We start from the raw sequence: 18,864 nt of genomic DNA on the forward strand, positions 1-18,864 counted from the left end.
GTCCCTTCTTTCGTCAAGGAGGCAGGCCTGGTCGGGATTAGGGACTTGTATGGTATTCCAGGTTCTTTCACCATTAGGGCGGCCCATGATGGGAAAGGGCATATTTTAGGAACTGGGATGAGATGTGCTTTTACTTGGATTATTTTGAAGCTGGTCTCCGCCTGCCCTTCACGCCTTCTTCACATTGTTTTTTCGCTTCTACAAGTTAGCCCCTGCCCAATTCACTCCGAATGTGTGGCGTCTGGTAACTGCCTTTCTTCTATTCTTCTCTTAGCACAAGAGGAGGGTAAATATGAGCCTATTTATTTATTGTTTCACTCTCTATAGCCTCCCCGAGGTCGATGGTTTGTATTACTTCCATCAGCGTGATGGGATAAAAATTCTTGATAAGCTTAAATCATCTATCCATGGATGGAAAAATTGGTTTTTCTTCGTGAAGTCCGAGGATAGGTTTCCTTTTAGTACCTTGTGGGGCGCCACTGTCTGTGCCGAGGTGAATGAGAGGAGGTTTATTGATGCTAAAGATGAAGCTTCACTTGCTTTGGCCAAATCTGGTGGGGGGGGGGCCTTCGATCATTCGATATTGAGAATGAATCTTTGTTGGTCAGGTTTGGGTTGAGCCCCGGTGAGCTTCTAGGCCGACTTTCTTTGTACGTTTTGTTGACATCTTATTTTGTTCTAATCCTTTTTTCTTTTTGGGTTTCTGCAGTGGTCGTTGATTCACAGAATTACATGGTTGCGGTGGCTAATTGCAATGCGAGGAAGGGGGGAAAGAGGGTTCACTCCGAGGAACCAGTGGCAGAGGGAGGTTCCCCCAGTATGCTCGGCCTGCACCACGTCCTCCCATGGTGCTTTCCCTTTCTGACCCTGGCTCGAGATCGGGTGGCAATCTTCCTCCGCCTACTGCTGAGGGGATCCGTACCTTTCGCAATGAGGTGCTTTTCTGACCCGACTAGGTCGTGAAGGATGATGACATGGCATTGGGTGATGCTAGGGTTGCTAGAGAGATCCTTCTGGGTAGTCATCTTCCTCGAGATGTCGAGGTTATGAAGGGCCTCACCAATGGAGCGATCGCCAACCGCTTGTTCTTCGCTGCAATCGGGCTATTCCCTTTGTCTTTGTCTCTTCTTTAGTTAAATTATTTTGGCCCCTTTCTTTTTTTTGATTGTTTTTTGTGGTAGGCTGCATTGCACACAGTTGAGGTGACTTGTCGCCTTGAGGATCTAACCGCCTTGTACCATCAAGTGCTCGAAGAGAAGAACGAGCTCGTCAAGGAATAAGAGGAGTGGGAGAAGAAGATTGCCTCTTTGGAGAAAGAGGGAAGGAAGCGCAAAAAGGATTTTGAGAGGACAGTTTAGAGAGCTTTCTGTGAAGGTGTCGGACGAGAAAGAGGCGGTCTGCGCTGCAGCCATTGAGGAGTTCAAGAAATTTAAGGAATTCGCCCAGGCGGTTGTCAAGGAGGGGGTGGATTCTTCATTCAGGGAGGCACTGTGGTGTGTGACAGGGTTTTGGAGTCTCACCCCAATTTTACCTTCTGTGATTGTCCAGTGTTTCGCAGCGAGGACACTGGTCAGGAGGAGAATGCCGAGGCGGCCGATCTATCGGCTGTTGGCTCCATGGCTGTTGATCAGCGGGCTGATGATGGGCTTGCTACCGAGAGCATCGAGGAACATGGGCTGCCCCCTATGCTCGGCCGTGATTTGTGACTTATTCATCGAGCAGAGGCAATTTACATGCTTTTTGAAAGGCTGAGTGCCTAGAACTTGTGGTTAATCCATTTTGTAGGGCCTGATGCCCAGAACCTTGACTTTTGATTTATGGACCTCTTTGTTACTTTATTCTCCCTTCGTTGATTTCTGTTTCTTCTGGTGTTGGCATTACCCTTGTGTGCTTCAAGGGCATAGTTGATCAACTTGAGGGTGCAGCCGAGGTGGCCCCCTTGATGCATTTTACCCCTTCAAAGGTGTAACCGGGGCGACCTGCTCGGCGTGCTCTGCTCATTTTGAGGGGTAGCCAAGGTGATCTACTCGGCGTATTCTGCTCATTCAAGGGCGTAGCTGAGGTGGACTGCTCAGCTTATTTTGCTTGTCCAAGGGTGTAGCCGAGGTGCTCTGCTCAGCGTATTTTGCTCATTCAAGGACGTAGCCGAGGTGATCTGCTCAGCATATTCTGCTCGTTTAAGGGCGTAGTCGGGGTGATCTGCTCGGCCTATTTGGCCCATTTAAGGGCGTAACAAGGTGACCTGCTCAGTGCATTCTGCCCGTGTTTGCAAGAAATAATTACCGCAAGCGTATGGGTCAATTGTAGCTACGGGTCGAACACAAGAGATGTATGCCACTTTATCTTACTCACTTAAAAGCAACGCAAAGTGAACCAAATTAATTAAAGTGTTGGATTAAACTAACGATAATTAAACTAACAAATCCTAACTCACAAGCATCTATGTCCTAACACACATCCATCTAACCTACTATACATCTAATGTAGAGTGACGAAATTGGAGGAATTAAAATTACACAACCACACAATCAAAAGCTAGAAATCAAAGAAATAAAACTAACGGATTTTTGCTTGAATCGGATTGAATTTGATTGGCTTTCTCTACCACACTTGAATGCTCCTACCAAATCTAAAAAATAAAACAAAAATAATTAAATTAAGAGCTTAACATAATGCATGATGATGATAGTAAATAAAAAACTAAAATTCCATAAGCATGGAAGAATTAGAGAGGTAGAGAATGAGAATAAAAATAAAAAGAATGAAGAAATAAAATTCTAATAGAATTCAGGGAATAGAGGGGATGAGAGTAAGAATAAAATAAAAATAATGGAAGAAATAAGAGGCTAAGAACAAGAGAAAGAAAAAAAAAATAAGAACTTTGAACCAATACTCCCTTCTATCAAACTTGTAATTGCATGAATTGATTAGGCATTGGATGGATGTAGTTGATGAAGCTTGAAAAACTTGAATGAACTTTGCATGTCTTCCTCTTCCAAATCTCTAAGTCTTCTCATAAGAATTAGAAACCTAGACTAGAAAGCTTAAACTAGAACTAGAGATTAAAAGATTACAACCATATTGAAGACAATAATTGAATTAAAGCTTGCATAAAATTATTACAACCATTGAATTAAACTCATAAAATCAAACTAGAACTAGAAAACCAAAAATTAGAAGGAGACGAAGAAGAAAATTTCATTAAAATTCAACTAGAACTAGCACTAGAATAATCAGTTACAACCCCAAAGCCTTAGGGGTATTTATAGGAGAAGGGGGAGAAGAAGAGAGGAGAGGGAGAGAGCTCCACGGTTTTGGCAGGCTCTCTCCTTCTAAAACCGTGGAGGGTGGAGAGAATCTCCCCCAAAATTGATTCTCTTATCTCTCTTTCTCTTTACAAATAGCTTGAATCCCAAGGAAAATAAAAAAAATAAAAAGTAAGAGAGATACAAAGCTTGGTCCAATAGACCTGCTATTTTGTAAAAAGTAGACTTTTCAGTTTAATTCTTGTGCTTCCTTTTCCTTGCAGGAGTCTTCTTCAAGTAATATGATCATGGCATCTCCAATCTTTGACTTTTCAACCTTCCACGGATGAGAGAATATTCTCCAAAAGATATCTATCTATAGTTAAATTCCTAAAATACCCTTGAAAAGTTGGAGGAGAGAGAGAGTGATGACTAGGATTCCATTCAAGAATAAATAAAATACCCATTATGTCCTCCAAAAAAATCGTGAAGCCTTGCACTCTTCAAAAATCGTGGGAGCTTGTGGGTCTTCAAAAATTATGGAAGGTGTGGGTCCCCACATGTGTGGATGACAGCTCTTCTCTCTCTTCAAGATTTGAAAATCGTAGAAAGGGTCCTGTACTTGCAGTAAATCTCAGTCCTTGATTAGAAACACCTTCTTTAATGTCAAAAATACCCTTGGGAAGTGGCAGACATGCTTGGGCTTGCATTCCAGCTCATTTGTGGCCCATTATTCTTTCTTAGCCTGAAAAGAATAATCGCTTGCATGGTGGCCTAAACGAATGCGTACTTGAATTCCGTCACATCCATCTTGCTCAAAATTCAGTCCTCTTTACAGCCATGGAAAGAAATATGGTGACTTTATGTGTAGATTAGGACATGCAGCTTCCGATAGCCCAGAATAGCATAAAATGGCCAAAAACCTAAAAAGTACAGGAAAGCACCCAAGTAACTCTGTTCAATGTGGTAAAATGTATGCTTTATACCCTAAGATTTCAGACATAAATGTGATCATTAGATTCCTCCACACTTAAACTTTGCTTGTCCTCAAGCAAACAAAAACAAAAACTAATCTAAAATGCAGAAATCCTAACTCACTTTCGTAGGAATCACGGTTGCATTTAGCATGTGTAACAAGCCTTTAAACCTGTAGGTTACCCCTAGTGGACAAGTATTGTCTCGTGGGTGTTTGCAGTGAATGTACACCCAAAATTCAACAAGTAAAAAAGAATGCTGTAAATTTTAATCATGGCATGAGTAGGATAGTGCACACAAGCTCTAAGAATGCTCAACTAAAGATCAAGGAGCCAAAGATTCCCCCACACTTGAATTTTAGCACCCCACATCAATTCAAGTAACAAGCATTTATCAAGATTAAGGGATTTCCTCATATCTTTTGAACGCTACTCACCTTTAGGTAAACCACTCATAGCATCGATGGAACCAAAGACTCAGGCTTTGAGCATTTTTTACCATACTTTCTTTTCAGGCATTAAGGCAGTAGCTTTTCTTTCTCAACAATAAATTCTATTTCTACTCCACTACTATTCCCTGAATGACATGGTAGAGCATACACCAGACACCCAAGTACTTGGTAGCTTCGCTTTTTGCATATATCTATAAAGACATTGAGACATTGATGCTAGAGGTTTTTTTTTTTTTTTTTGAGTTTCCTTCCAAAGAATTTTGAACAAGTCACCCTGCTTCCTGAGGCAACAGTGCCCTGTCTAGTTCCAAGGAATTCCACTTTCCTTTCTTGTTTCTCTTTTTTTTTCGTTCACTTTTATGCCTTGCCACAAACAAATTGGTCTCAACTACTAGCCAAAAGATCAACGGGTCCATAAAACATATAGAGGAATCTAGCCATAAATTAAATAGTACTCATATTTTCTAACTTAGTCCCTCTCACCGGATACATACCAATTACCATCCTTGAAAAGGGATTCTTTTATTATTTTGCATGCCAGGGCACCTAATTCCCTCTTTCTCTCGCTTCGCAATCAAAGAAACGTATGCACAAAACCAAAACTACCGCTACGATCAAAATTCACCAATTAAGTTCACATACCCCCCCCCCCCACACTTAATTTATGCAGTGTCCTCAAAGCATACAGAGAATAAAGAATAAGGACAAGGGAGGAGATGAAGGGGGCTTACCAGATATAATCAACAAAGAGGATCATGAAGAGTCACGAGCTCTACAAAAAGTACTAGGGGCAGCAACAGAAATCTCAATCCATGGCCGGTAAATGTAGAAAGAGCTTCAGAACTAGAAAATACTCGACCATGAATTTTAGTAAAGAGAGAAATAACATGGAAGTCAAGCACAAATGATAAATACCCAACAAAAAAATCTGTCCTCGTGGGATAGTGGAAAATGAAGGCAGTGAAAAATAGTCAATGTAGACAAATCCTCCCATTCCCTCCCATGGTCAATGTAGAATGCATGTCATTATCGTAAAAACCAACTCAAGAATGGATCGTAGTAAGCATCAAAAGGATCATGAATATTAGTAACCTCACCAAGATAATCATAAAAAATGGGAGGTTTACTCAAATCAATCCTAGCAATAAAACTATCCGCCCTTTGCATAACTTGGTTTGCCAAATAAGGATCACGATAATATGCTTGAAAAGCATCATAACTAACATTGTCCTTCTCAATAAAATCATCAAACCTAGGAGGTTTAGACAAATCAACATGTGAGACAAAACAATCCTCAGTATGACAATCATCTAGGTTTTCCAAAGAAAGAGATGGAGATTGAATTTCCTGGGTTTCTATGCTATAATGAAAATCTGGTTTTAAATCAGTGGAAACACTAGGCTCACTAAGATAAAAAATTTCAGGCAAAAGTTGGACTTCCCCAGGTGGCTCATCAAACTTCGTTTCACTAACATCTTCAGGAAACTCAATCTCAACAAATAAATCATCTTGAAAATCATCTTGTTGGGAATGACTGTCATTAACTTCAAACTGGGGTGGTGGAATTTCAACATCATTAAACTGAGGATGGGGCGGTTCATTCTGAATTGAAATCTGGTAACATAGATTAGGTTCAGGCTAACTAGGTGATTTACCCGTTTCCTCCTCCTGCATCATGGTGATCAGTTGGGAGAGTTGCTTCTCTATGTTATTACTACTTTCTATGAAAAGGGCAGAGTTCTTTGCAAACTCACTCATTCCGGCCTTCTCACCCATTTTTTGAAACTCAAGGGTTGTTGATATGGTGCAAGGAGAAGTGGTTCATTGAGAGTCAATGGAGGGTTGGGGATTTGATATTGAAAATTGGGTGATCTAGCTTGGTTATTCCATTGATCCCACGAGAAATTGGGATGATCACTCCACCCCTGATTGTAAGTGCCAAAAGAATTGTACTGAAATAGAGGAGTCACATTCTCATCACCATAGCTACCCCCATAAATATTAGGGCATCCTTCCATAACATGGATAGTCTGGGGATGTGACCAATCAAAATTTCCTGGAAGCCCATAGTTGGGTTGGGGAACAAAATTGTACTGGGGAGGTGCAAAGTTGTTCTCTAACCCACTACTTTTGGCTGCCCTAGCCTGTTTAAATCTTTCCCCCAAAGTCATGGCTGCCTTAGCATGGTTCCACCTTTCCCCCAAAGTCATAAGTGGAGGTGTATTTCCCATTATTCCAAACATGCATAAACTAACCACCTATCCAAAATTGAAGTCTCCCTAAGACATTTTTTTTTTAAGAAAAGGAAAAAAAAAAAAAAAAATAAAGCACTTTGATTTACTTAAAAATAAGAAAAATAAAGTGGACAATTATCTCCCCGGCAACGGCGCCAAAAACTTGTTTGCAAGAAATAATTACCGCAAGCGTACTGGTCAATCGTAGCTACGGGTCGAACACAAGAGATGTATGCCACTTTATCTTACTCACTTAAAAGCAACGCAAAGTGAACCAAATTAATTAAAGTGTTGGATTAAACTAACGATAATTAAACTAACGAATCCTAACTCACAAGCATTTACGTCCTAACATACATCCATCTAACCTACTATGCATCTAACGCTGATTGACGAAATTAGAGGAATTAAAATTACCACAACCATACAATCAAAAGCTAGAAATCAAAGAAATAAAACTAACGAATTATCGCTTGAACCGGACTGAAGTTGATTGGCTTTCTCTACCACACTTGAATGCTCCTATCAAATCTGAAAAATAAAACAAAAATAATTAAATTAAGAGCTTAACATAATGCATGATGATGATAGTAAATAAAAAATAAAATTCCATAAGCATGGAAGAATAAGAGAGGTAGAGAATGAGAATAAAAATAAAAAGAGTGGAGAAATAAAATCCTAATAGAATGGAGGGAATAGAGGGGATGAGAGTAAGAATAAAATAAAAATAATGGAAGAAATAAGAGGCTAAGAACAAGAGAAAGAAGGAAAAAAAAAATAAGAACTTTGAACCAATGCTCCCTTCTACCAAACTTGTAATTGCATGAATTGATTAGGCATTGGATGGATGTAGTTGATGAAGCTTGAAAAACTTGAATGAACTTTGCATGTCTTCCTCTTCCAAATCTCTAAGTCTTCTCACAAGAAGTAGAAACCTAGACTAGAAAGCTTAAACTAGAACTAGAGATTAAGAGATTAAAACCATCTTAAAGACAATAATTGAGTTAAAGCTTACATAAAATTATTACAACCATTGAATTAAACTCATAAAATCAAACTAGAACTAGAAAACCAAAAATTAAAAGGAGAAGAAGAAGAAAATTTCATTAAAATTCAACTAGAACTAGAATAATCACTTACAACCCCAAAGCCTTAGGGATATTTATAGGAGAAGGGGAGAAGAAGAGAGGAGAGGGAGAGAGCTCCACAGTTTTGGGAGGCTCTCTCCTTCTAAAACCGTGGAGGGTGGAGAGAATCTCCCCCAAAATTGATTCTCTTATCTCTCTTTCTCTTTACAAATAGCTTGAATCCCAAGGAAAATAAAAAAAAAATAGAAAGTAAGAGAGATACAAAGCTTGGTCCAATAGACCTGCTATTTTCCAAAAAGTAGACTTTCTAATTTAATTCTTGTGCTTCCTTTTCCTTGCAGGAGTCTTCTCCAAGTAATATGATCAAGGCATCTCCAATCTTTGACTTTTCAACCTTCCAAAGATAAGAGAATATTCTCCAAAAGATATCTATCCATAGTCAAATTCCTAAAATACCCTTGAAAAGTTGGAGGAGAGAGAGAGTGATAACTAGGATTCCATTCAAGAATAAATAAAATACCCATTATGTCCTCTAGAAAAATCGTGGAGCCTTGCACTCTTCAAAAATTGTGGGAGCTTGTGGGTCTTCAAAAATTGTGGAAGGTGTGGGTCCCCCCATGTGTGGATGGCAGCTCTTCTCTCTCTTCAAGATTTAAAAATCGCAGAAAGGGTCTTGTATTTGCAGTAAATCTCAGTCCTTGATTAGAAACACCTTCTTTAATATCAAAAATACCCTTGGGAAGTGGCAGACAGGCTTGGGCTTGCATTCCAGCTCATTTGTGGCCCATTATTCTTTCTTAGCCTAAAAAGAATAATCGCTTTCATGGTGGCCTAAATGAATGCGTACTTGAATTCCATCGCATTTATCTTGCTCAAAATTCAGTCATCTTTACAGCCATAGAAAGAAATATGGTGACTTTACATGTAGATTAGGACATACAACTCCCGATAGCCCAGAATAGCATAAAATGGCCAAAAACCTGAAAAATACAGGAAAGCACCCAAGTAACTCTATTCAATGTGGTAAAATGCATGATTTATACCCTAAGATTTGACACATAAATGTGCTCATCAGGCCGTTTAAGGGTGTGGCCGAGGTGACCTGTTCGGCGTATTCTGCCCATTTTAAGGGCGTGGCCGGGGTGACTTGCTCGGTGTATTCTGCCCATTTAAGGGCGTAATTGAGTTGACCTACTCGGCGTATTCTGCCTTTAGTTGGCATACATCTTGATGAAAAATTTCTTTACTACTGATGAGAATAAAGTGGGCATACAAGAGTGCACGCCGACACATAAAACATACAAGGTGGAATACTTATGAAAGAAAATATGGAAATTAAAAGGAAAGTGAACATTATTGACTCAACTACTGCAACTTAACTTCTTACGGGTAGTACTTCTTGAGGTTCTCCGAATTCTCTCCGAATTCGAAGGCCTTTCTATCTTCTTGCCCCCCAAAATCTCTAGGTGATATGTCCCTAGTCGGATCATCTTGGTGACTCTGTAAGGTCCTTCCCAGTTCGGTGCGAGTTTCCCCTGGTTCGTTGGGTCTGACACCTCGGCCTTTCTTAGCACTAGATCTTCGAGCTGGTATACCCTCACCTTCACTCGTGAGCTGTAGTACTTCGGCGTTCTGCGCTGGTATGCCAAGATTTTTGTATGGGATCGATCTCGAACCTCGTCGATGAGGTCAAGGTTCGCCCTGAGTGCTTCATCATTCTCTTCATTGTATGCTTGGACCCAATGGGATGGTAACCCTATCTCAATCGGGGATTATGGCTTCAGTACCGTAGGCGAGGTTGAAAGGGGTTTTCCCCATCGGTGATCGGTTTGTAGTTCTATATGCCCATAAGATGGCGAGTAGCTCTTCTGCCCAAAGACCCTTAGTGTCGTCTAACTTCTTCTTGATGCCGTCCAGTAAGGTTCTATTGTGACTTCTGTCTAGTCGTTAGCTTGGGGGTAGCCGACCGAGGTGTTCTGGTGTTCGATCCCATATGTGTTACAGAACTCATTAAAGGCTGGGTTATCGAATTGCTTCCCATTAGCAGTTACTAAGACCTTAGGTGTGCAAAATCTATATATGATGGATTCCCAGAAGAATTTCTCCATGTTCTTCTCGGTTATTGTGGCCTGCGGTTTAGCTTCTACCCACTTTGTGAAGTAGTCAATCGCGACTACCATGAACTTCCTCTGTTTTGAAGGTGGCCCCCACATGGCAAAGGGGAGCGGGCTTGATATGGACTTCAGCCTGTGTTGCCAGTTGGTGGGGGATGAGGGCGAAGAGTTGGCACTTGGTGCATTTTCGGACGAAGTCCAGAGTGTCTTACATATTGTGGACCAGTAGTATCCGTGCCTTAGGATTTTTTGGACTAAGGCCCTGCCCCCTAGATGTTGCCTGCATAGTCCTTCATAGACTTCTCTTATGGTATAGTCTACCTCTGACGGCCTCAAGCACCTGAGGTATGGCATCATGTATCCTATCTTATAGAGCATACGCTCTAGGATGACATACCTTGCTACTCTTACTCAGAGCTTCTTGGCTTCTTCTCTATTGTCGGGTTGAATATTCTCCATTAGGTAAGCCCTTATTGGATCTATCTAGCTCTCTTATGCTACTATGGGGAGTATCTCCTCATCTTTTCCAATGCTCCGGTACGGCAGGACTTTAACATAGACCATTCTACCAAGCTTGGAGAATTCTGACGTGGCCAGCTTTAATAGAGCATCCACACTTGAATTTTTGTTCCTTCCAACTTGGCGGATGTCAAACTCTTCAAAACTGTTCTCCATCATCTTCACTTTACTCAAGTACTCTGCCATTCTCTCTTCCTTTGCCTCCTACTCTCCGTTCACCTGTCTTACGACTAGCTGGGAGTCGTTGTAGGTGATTAGCTTTTTGGCCATCACCAACTTGGCTAAGCTCATGCCTGCGACCAGTGCCTCATACTCGGCTTCGTTGTTTGATGCCGGGAAGGGGAACCTTAGCGCGTACTCTATCGTGAATCCTTATGGGCTCGTAAGGATGAGTCTGGCTCCACTTCCAGACGAGTTGGAGGCTCCGTCCACATATAGGGTCTATGGCAGCTCTTCTTACTCTTGCTCTACTTCTATGCCGGGGAGTGTGCATTCGACTACGAAGTCCGCCAGCGCCTGAGCTTAGATGGCCATCCTGGACTTGTATTGAATGTTGAATTCTCCTAATTCAAATGCCCAGTTGACAAGCCTTCCCGATAATTCAGGTTTCTACAGGATTTTCTTAAGGGGCTGGTCGGTCTGTACTGCTATAGTATGGGCCTGAAAGTATGGTCGCAACTTCCTTGCCGCCGTGACCAGGGCATAAGCAACCTTCTCCACTTTTTGATATCTAATTTTGGCGTCCAATAGTACCGGGCTGCTATAGTACATGGGCTTTTGATCTTTGTTACCTTCTTAGACTAGTACCGTACTTACGGTCACAGGGGAGACAGCAAGGTAGAGCTGTAGCTCGTCCCCTGGTTATGGCTTTGCAAGCATCGGCGGGGTCGACAGGTACTTCTTTAGCTGCTGGAAGGTTGTTTCACATTCTTCTATCCATTGGAACTGCTTGGCGTGTCTTAGGGTCTTGAAGAATGGAAGGCATTTATCCGCCGACCTTGACATGAATCTGCCTAGGGCGGCGACACGCCCTATTAGCTCCTGCACCTCTTTGATGGACCGTGGTGTGGTCATCTTCTGGATCATCTCAATTTTGTTGGGGTTTGCCTTAATCCCCCGCTTCGAGACCATAAACCCAAGGAATTTCCCTGAGGTGACACTGAACGCGCACTTAGTGGGGTTCAGTTTCATCTGGTTTTTCCTTAACATCCCAAAGGCTTCTTCCAGGTCCCCAATGTAGTTTGGGGTCTCAACACTCTTGACTACCATATCGTCCACGTAGACCTCTATGTTTCTTCCGATCTATTCCCTGAAGATCTTGTTGACAAGTCGTTGGTAGGTCGCGCCCGCATTTTTCAGGCCGAAGGGCATCACTCTGTAGCAATACTGATTATCACTTACGAGGAAGGCTGTCTTTGGCACATCTGGCTTGTACATCTTTATTTGGTTGTAGCCCGAATAGGCATCCATGAAGGAGAGTATCTCATGACCAGTGGTCGTATTGATCAACTGGTCGATCCTGGGGAGCGAATAGGTATCTTTTGGGCAGGCCTTATTTAAGTCGGTGTAGTCTATGCATATCCTCCATTTGTCGTTTGCTTTTGGCACCATCACTACATTGGCCAACCACTCGGGGTACGAGATCTCCTTGATGAATCTTGCATTGAGAAGTTTATCTACCTCTTCCCGGATCTTCTCTTGCCTCTTTTGTGCGAAGTTCCTGCCTTTCTTTCATACTGGTTTTCTTGTGGGGTCCATGCTCAACCTATGCTCTAAAATGTTGCGTGGTAGTCCCGGCATGTCCAAGGCTGACTAGGAAAAGACATCTGAATTTGCCCTCAAGAACTCCACCATCCCATCTTGATGGGCTCCTTGTAGGTGGCTTCTAATCTGGAACTATCGGTTGTTGTCTCCTTCCCAGACGTCAACTAAGACCAAGTTCTCGACTGGCTTGCTTTGGGTGGACTCGTCTCTGAGATCTTCTATTGCAATCGGGAGTGCCTCTCCCAACTTATTTTTCCTCAGAGGGCGGTCGCATAGTAACTCTGTGACGTTTGTTGGTTGCCCCTACACTCTCCTATTCCTTAGCTCGTAGGGAATTTCATCTTGAGGTGGGGCATTGACACGATGGCTTTCAGCGTGTTGAGTCCCACTCGCCCCAGAATGGCATTGTAAATGGATGGGATGTCCACCACGAGGAAGGTGACCATTATTGTGGTTTGCTTATCCCCTGTCCCTGCGATCACGACAGTTCGATTGAGCCCTCAACCCTAACCGTTGTGCCAGTGAATCCTTGTAATGGGTAGCTGACTTTCTTCAATCTATCTTTGCCCAGCTTCATCCTGTCGTAGGCTTCCATGAACAGGATGTCTGCCGAGTTGCCATTATCGATGAGTATCCGCTTGATTTCAAAATTTGCCACCTTCATGGTTATGACTAGGGCATCGTCAGGCGGGGTTTGCACTCCGTCGAGGTCTTTATCAGAGAATGATGATGGCCTGGCTTGTTTTAGCTTTCTTATTTGGAACTTGGGCCATGTTGACTCTCCTCGCATATGCCTTGGCTTTTTGGGTCAAGGTTGAGCTCTTTCATGCCGCCGACCCTCCGTATATGGTGGAGATCACCCCGGTTAGAGCGTTCTGCCTTCCACGGTTCTCCTGTCAGCCGCGGTTGGGGTCCCATCTCACCTCTGGCCCTCTCGGCTTCTGTTTTGGCCTCTACCTTCGTAGCGATCGCGATCTTCTCTTCTGGGTGGCCGAGCGTCCTGGTTATCCTGGGTCTCCCGATTCCTTCGATCATGTACATATCGACCGAGGTATCCCCTCTGTATGAGGCTTTCGATCTCTCCCTTTAGGTAGTGGCACTCATCCGTGTCGTGCCTTGTACCATTGTGGAAGTGACAGAATTTGTCTCCATTTCTTCTGTCGGGGTGGTTGCCCATCTTCGCGAGCCACTTTATGAACTTTTCATCCTGGATTTGCATTAGTATTTTTGACTGAGGCCGATTGAGGGGGGTGTAGAGCTCGAATTCTTTAGGTGGGCTCTTGGTTCGGTGCCTTCGTCCTTCCTATCTTCTTTGCGTGAATCCCCCTCTCGATCGGTTCTCTTCTTCTCGCTACGGCCTTCCCGAATCTTGAATTTCACGTCGAGGGTCTCCAAGGCATTCATGTACTCTTCCAAGCATGCACGCAGCTCAATGAGATTTCTGGGCTATTTCTTACAGAGCTCCCAATTGAGATCTTTATCATTGATCCTGGACAGGAGGGTAGTGAACTCGACTGCCGGGTCTAGGTCTTCTACCTCCAACTTCACCTGGTTGAACCTGGTGAGGTATGATCTGAGGGACTCGCTGGTCCTCTGTTTCACCGTGGTTAGACTTACGGGTGTCTTCTTGAAAATCCGATTGCTTGCGAAAGCTGTTACAAATGTTGTGCTCAGCTCTCGGAAGGCTTTGATCGACTTGGGTTCCAATCGATTGAACCACGTCTTGGCTGCTTTCCGCAGGGTCGTGGGGAAGGCTCGACACATGATGGGGTCCAAGGGTCCACAAAAAGCCATGAGTGAGTTGAAGCCTTCTAGATGCTGCACTGGATCTGTGGTGTTGTAGTATTGCTCCAATGCCAGCATTTTGAATTCTTTGGGAAATCGAACATTCATAATCTCATCGGTAAGTGTCGTCGTGCCCAAGAAAATGGGTTTTACAACATCAACTTGTTTCGACAAGAATTTGTTGAACTATTCTTGTAGTTCTTTCATCTGCTTACTGAGGTCATCCTAGGTAGGAGCTTTGTCGCGGGGGTCGACAGATGTCGGCTTCGAGTTTGCTTCCATGTTTCCGTCACCTTGTTTCTGGCAATTCTCGCGTTGATGATGAGGGGTCTTGCTCTGAATCGCTGATCCTGAACTGCTGTGGTTGCTGGCATCGTCGCCTGCAGTGAGGGGCACAATGGGACTATTTTTTGACTGCAGTGTGTTGACTGGGACCGTCTGTTGGATTGCCTAGGCAATTTTTTGGAGCTCTTCCTGGTGGGCTTGGAATTGTCCTTGGGTGACAGGTGCCCGGGGATCAAGTTGACCCCGCGGCTGTTTTGATTGGCCTCGATGACCGCCTGATCGTTTTGAGGCTCGGCTTTATGACCCTCTGGCCAGAACAGAATCATGCAGGGGTGAACGAGTGCGTTGCACACTCGGCTCAGAGCAAGGGTTGTCCTGGCTTGGCTCAGCAGGGTTTTTGTTGAGGTTGGATCTCGCTTTGTTTCTTGTGCTCACCATGATGATTACCTTTCGTCTTACTCTATCTCTCAGTGTAACGCCCCCAAACCGGCCTAGGGGTAAGGGTCGTCACACAAATCCACAAGATCGAAATGGTTTTAGATTGATGAACCAAAATTGAACCATTAGTCATAATCCCCAAATAAATCCTTAATAATACCATCATATAACACAGTGGAAGACTTAAGCAGTTAAATTCAACATTCGATTAATATAAATTCGAATATTCAAAACTAAGGTGTTGGTGGCACCACAACTAAAAGTAAGAATAAATCCCTATTACATCCATCCATCCAAATATTAAAATAATCCTTGTATCTGGGTCAAATACAAATCCAAATCATTACAATCGTTCCAAATAAAAAAAAAAAAGGATAAATGGTTCCATAAATTTTCTAATCATCCCCAATCTGAGTATCATCTCCTTCAATAACTCCAGTGCACTCATCACATGAGCATGGCTCCTGACTCTCGTCCTCTGTGTGGTTAAATAAAGGGGTAAGTTTGGGGAAAGCTTAATGAGTAAGGGGAAACAGAACATAAATATCGATACACAAATGCATATTCCGAAATGTAATAGAATCTCAAAACATATGTTATATAAATCTGAAAATATCACAAATTCCAGTAAAACATGCCATGAGTTCAAAAGTTCATAAATTTAGTTCCAATTAATAGCCTCAGTAGGTTCATAAAATGGCACTGCTAAAAATCAACATATCACCAATATAATCAATGGGATGGGACTCAAGCTCTTGGCTCACAGAACCGGTAACAGGCTCCTATGGAGGGAAAACCATGTTCCTTAAACGTCACGCTCTTGCCTCACCCCCCGGTCCACATACCAAACATAATGGAATTGTGAGCTTCGAGCTCTTGGCTCACAGAATCGGACCATGTCCTTAAACGTCAAGCTCTTGCCTCACTCCTTTGCTCAACAATCCACCCCAACACATAACCCCCTGTTGAAAGGGTTGCAGTCCAACAATATTACATTCAAATCATATCTTATAAAATGACAAATCTCATCATGTTTTTGATAAATTCACAATCATGCATTCTTTCCATAAAAATCATAATATATTTCAAAACATGTATAATACTTCAAAATAGAGTTCAAGACAATTATGCACAAATAGTCATGTTGTTTCAAATCATGAAATTTCATAAAACGACAAATCAAATAAAAGAGATTTGTATATGAAAATAATACATAGGTTCTGCGGGGTCTCACTCATCTTGTAAGTTTTAACTCAATTCTCACTGCACTTCAAATCACAAAAATAACGATCCAATATCCCCTACATAGATTATAAATAGCAAAATCAATAGGTTTATGTACCCTTACAAAGCTGTACCCAACTTGTAAACATGGACAGCCCTCAAATTGCAATATTTCCCCCACTTGTACATATCTGGAGACTCTCAAAATTTACAGGGGAGCAATTTACCCTAATACGAAGATCTCCACCAAAAATCATCTTCAAATTCTCTTATTTTATATTTAAATCATTTGTTTCAATCTTAGTGGACAGATTCTGCCAGAATCTGCGCAACATATTTACAAGATATATAAATATCATATCCCAAACATGATTAAATCCAAAATTTATTTGGTATTAAACTAAACTAAATAATAATGATCCACACCAAATTTCAAGTCTAAATTCCAAGTATTAGTTGGGCTTTCATTATTCCCAAGTTCAGGTTTAAATTCTGCCAAGACAGCAGACTAGTCCCAAGTTCTCATTTAGATGGGATATCAAACGAAATTGGATGGGCCTCAAATTTGAAACAATATTTCATCTACATGTCATCTATAATCCCACCAAAATTGAGGCCCAAAATCCTCACTGATTAAGAAATATAATTCTTTTCCTAACAGAAGACAGAATCTATCTAAAACAGTATACTGTAACAATACAACCTTAAGACTCCATCTCCTATATTCAAATGACCATGATATAAAGTATGAAAGTATGATAATATATACCTTCTGAATAATGACAAGCCCAATGAATCCTCTTCTCTCTTGCTCTTACGTGAAACTCTTTTCTCCCTCTTTTTTTTTTGTTTTTCCTCCTCCTTCTTCTTTAATCCTTCTTTATTTCCTCTTCTTTACTTCTTCTTCTTTTTTTGTTAGAATAGGTTTCAACCCCCTTTTAATTAAATTTTAAATTTTAATATCTCAACTTCTCAAGTACACTTGACAAAGAGAATCTTTCTTCTCCTTTTAATATCGATTATAGTCCCCAAGTCAAAAGTCAATATTGTGTCCACCAAGCTATCTAAAGCAAAACAAATAAAATTCTTTTCAATTGCTTCCCTCAAGAATTGATCCTTTGACCTGTTCAAATCCATATGGGGTCCTAACCACTAGGCTAACCTCTCTTAGATATTAATAAACTTATAAATAAATATATTTGGGTACTAGCAACATATAACCATGCACAAAGAAGGAAAAAAAAAAATAAATAAATAAGCATACCCTACATTAATACTAATAAAATACTAGCAAGGTTTTACCTCTAGTGTACATGCTAACAACCACAATTCCACCCTTCATTGGTCCATTGGTACAGATTCTGCACACAAAGTGAAAAGTCCAAATTACCCTTATATTTTGGGCATGGGTATTACACTCAGGGCCCCACGGTGGGCGCCAATCTGTTGCGGCTGGAAAGTCTTCTGATGACATGTATGACCAGCAAGGGGAGAAAGGATAAAGAAGAGGCTCGAAGCGGACTCCGAGAGGGGACTCTCCGATGCTAAAGTCAATCCGGCGCACAGATGATTTTTCAGAGAAGGCGTATGGAGAGAGCAGTAAGTCAGTAAAAAATCAGGATATCGTACCTGGGTCCCCTCCTCTCTTTTTTTTCCTGGTGCAGTTATCAAGGCGGTTGGTTGCCTCCCTGTCTCCCACCTTTTGACACGTGTCGTAGTGGGGTTGGTTACTTGCCTTAATGAGGGGGACGTCTCCTAGTGGGAAACGAGATTCCCTCCCAAGTGCCGTTAGGGGGAACGGCTCTCTGGTTCGTGGTCTGAGCGGTTGCTTGCCCCCCAAGCCAAGTTTGGTTACACATGTCGCGCGATCCATCTTGTCGGCTATCGGTTAGGATCGTACCACATGTCGGCCGCTCGATGGTCGAATGTTTTTGGGTGTATCAGGTTGAATGACTGCTAAGAAGTCCATTTTACCAAGAGCTTAGTTGTAATGTTTTTTAGAGTGATTGAGATCTGGAGAAGAACATTAGAGAGTTGGAATGATTTCAAGTTGTCCTTTTGGTGCTAGAACAAGGGATTTGTAAGAGCTTTATTTGATTGAGAGTGCAAGATTGAGAAATTTAATTTGTTTGGAAGATCTAGACATGTTTGATACAAGATTTTACTGCTTATTTTTAGTTTTTAAAGAGAAGTAAAAGGAGTTCTTGCTATTCCAATTGGAAGGATTGAAACGCAAGTTCTTGCTATTTGAACCTCCACAGTCTCCACTGATGCAAATTCAAAGCACTTGGATTCGGTTATCTGGAATCTGATTGAATGAGCAAGCAGAATGTTGCCGTGCAAGGCTGCGATGTCACTCAGCAGATCCGACTTGTAGTTAAAGGAAGTTTGTCGGGTTGATCGGGGAATCTGCCGGGTTTCCGTCCCGACCAAAACAAACTCCCCGACACCGGAGACATGTACATACAACAGGACGACAGGTGTGGTGATTAATCTCTACATAATTTCGGATTGCTAACACCCTCAAAACAACCTTTCGCTTTCCCATCCTTAAATTCATGTGTCATCTCTTTCGATATTAAAAAATTGTTCAGCGCAACTTGTGCCCAATGCTTGAAGTTACGTGTTAAGTTTTGTCGTCCGCTGTTTTAGATTAGTAGGAGCTGCTTCTGTTGAACTTTTTGTCCTCACATCTCCAGCTCGTTCACATGTGAAGATTATTGACCTTTATAAATCATCTCT

At 42.0% G+C, this 18,864-nt stretch overlaps 1 protein-coding gene across 1 annotated transcript in view; it reads left to right on the plus strand.

Moving 5' to 3' along the window:
- LOC122657992 (chloroplast envelope quinone oxidoreductase homolog) overlaps positions 1-18,864 on the plus strand; it is a 98,999-nt gene that overhangs the window by 48,275 nt on the left and 31,860 nt on the right. The window lies entirely within an intron of this gene.

Source organism: Telopea speciosissima, chromosome 4 (assembly GCF_018873765.1).
Source record: "Telopea speciosissima isolate NSW1024214 ecotype Mountain lineage chromosome 4, Tspe_v1, whole genome shotgun sequence".
NCBI classification, from domain to species: domain Eukaryota; kingdom Viridiplantae; phylum Streptophyta; class Magnoliopsida; order Proteales; family Proteaceae; genus Telopea; species Telopea speciosissima.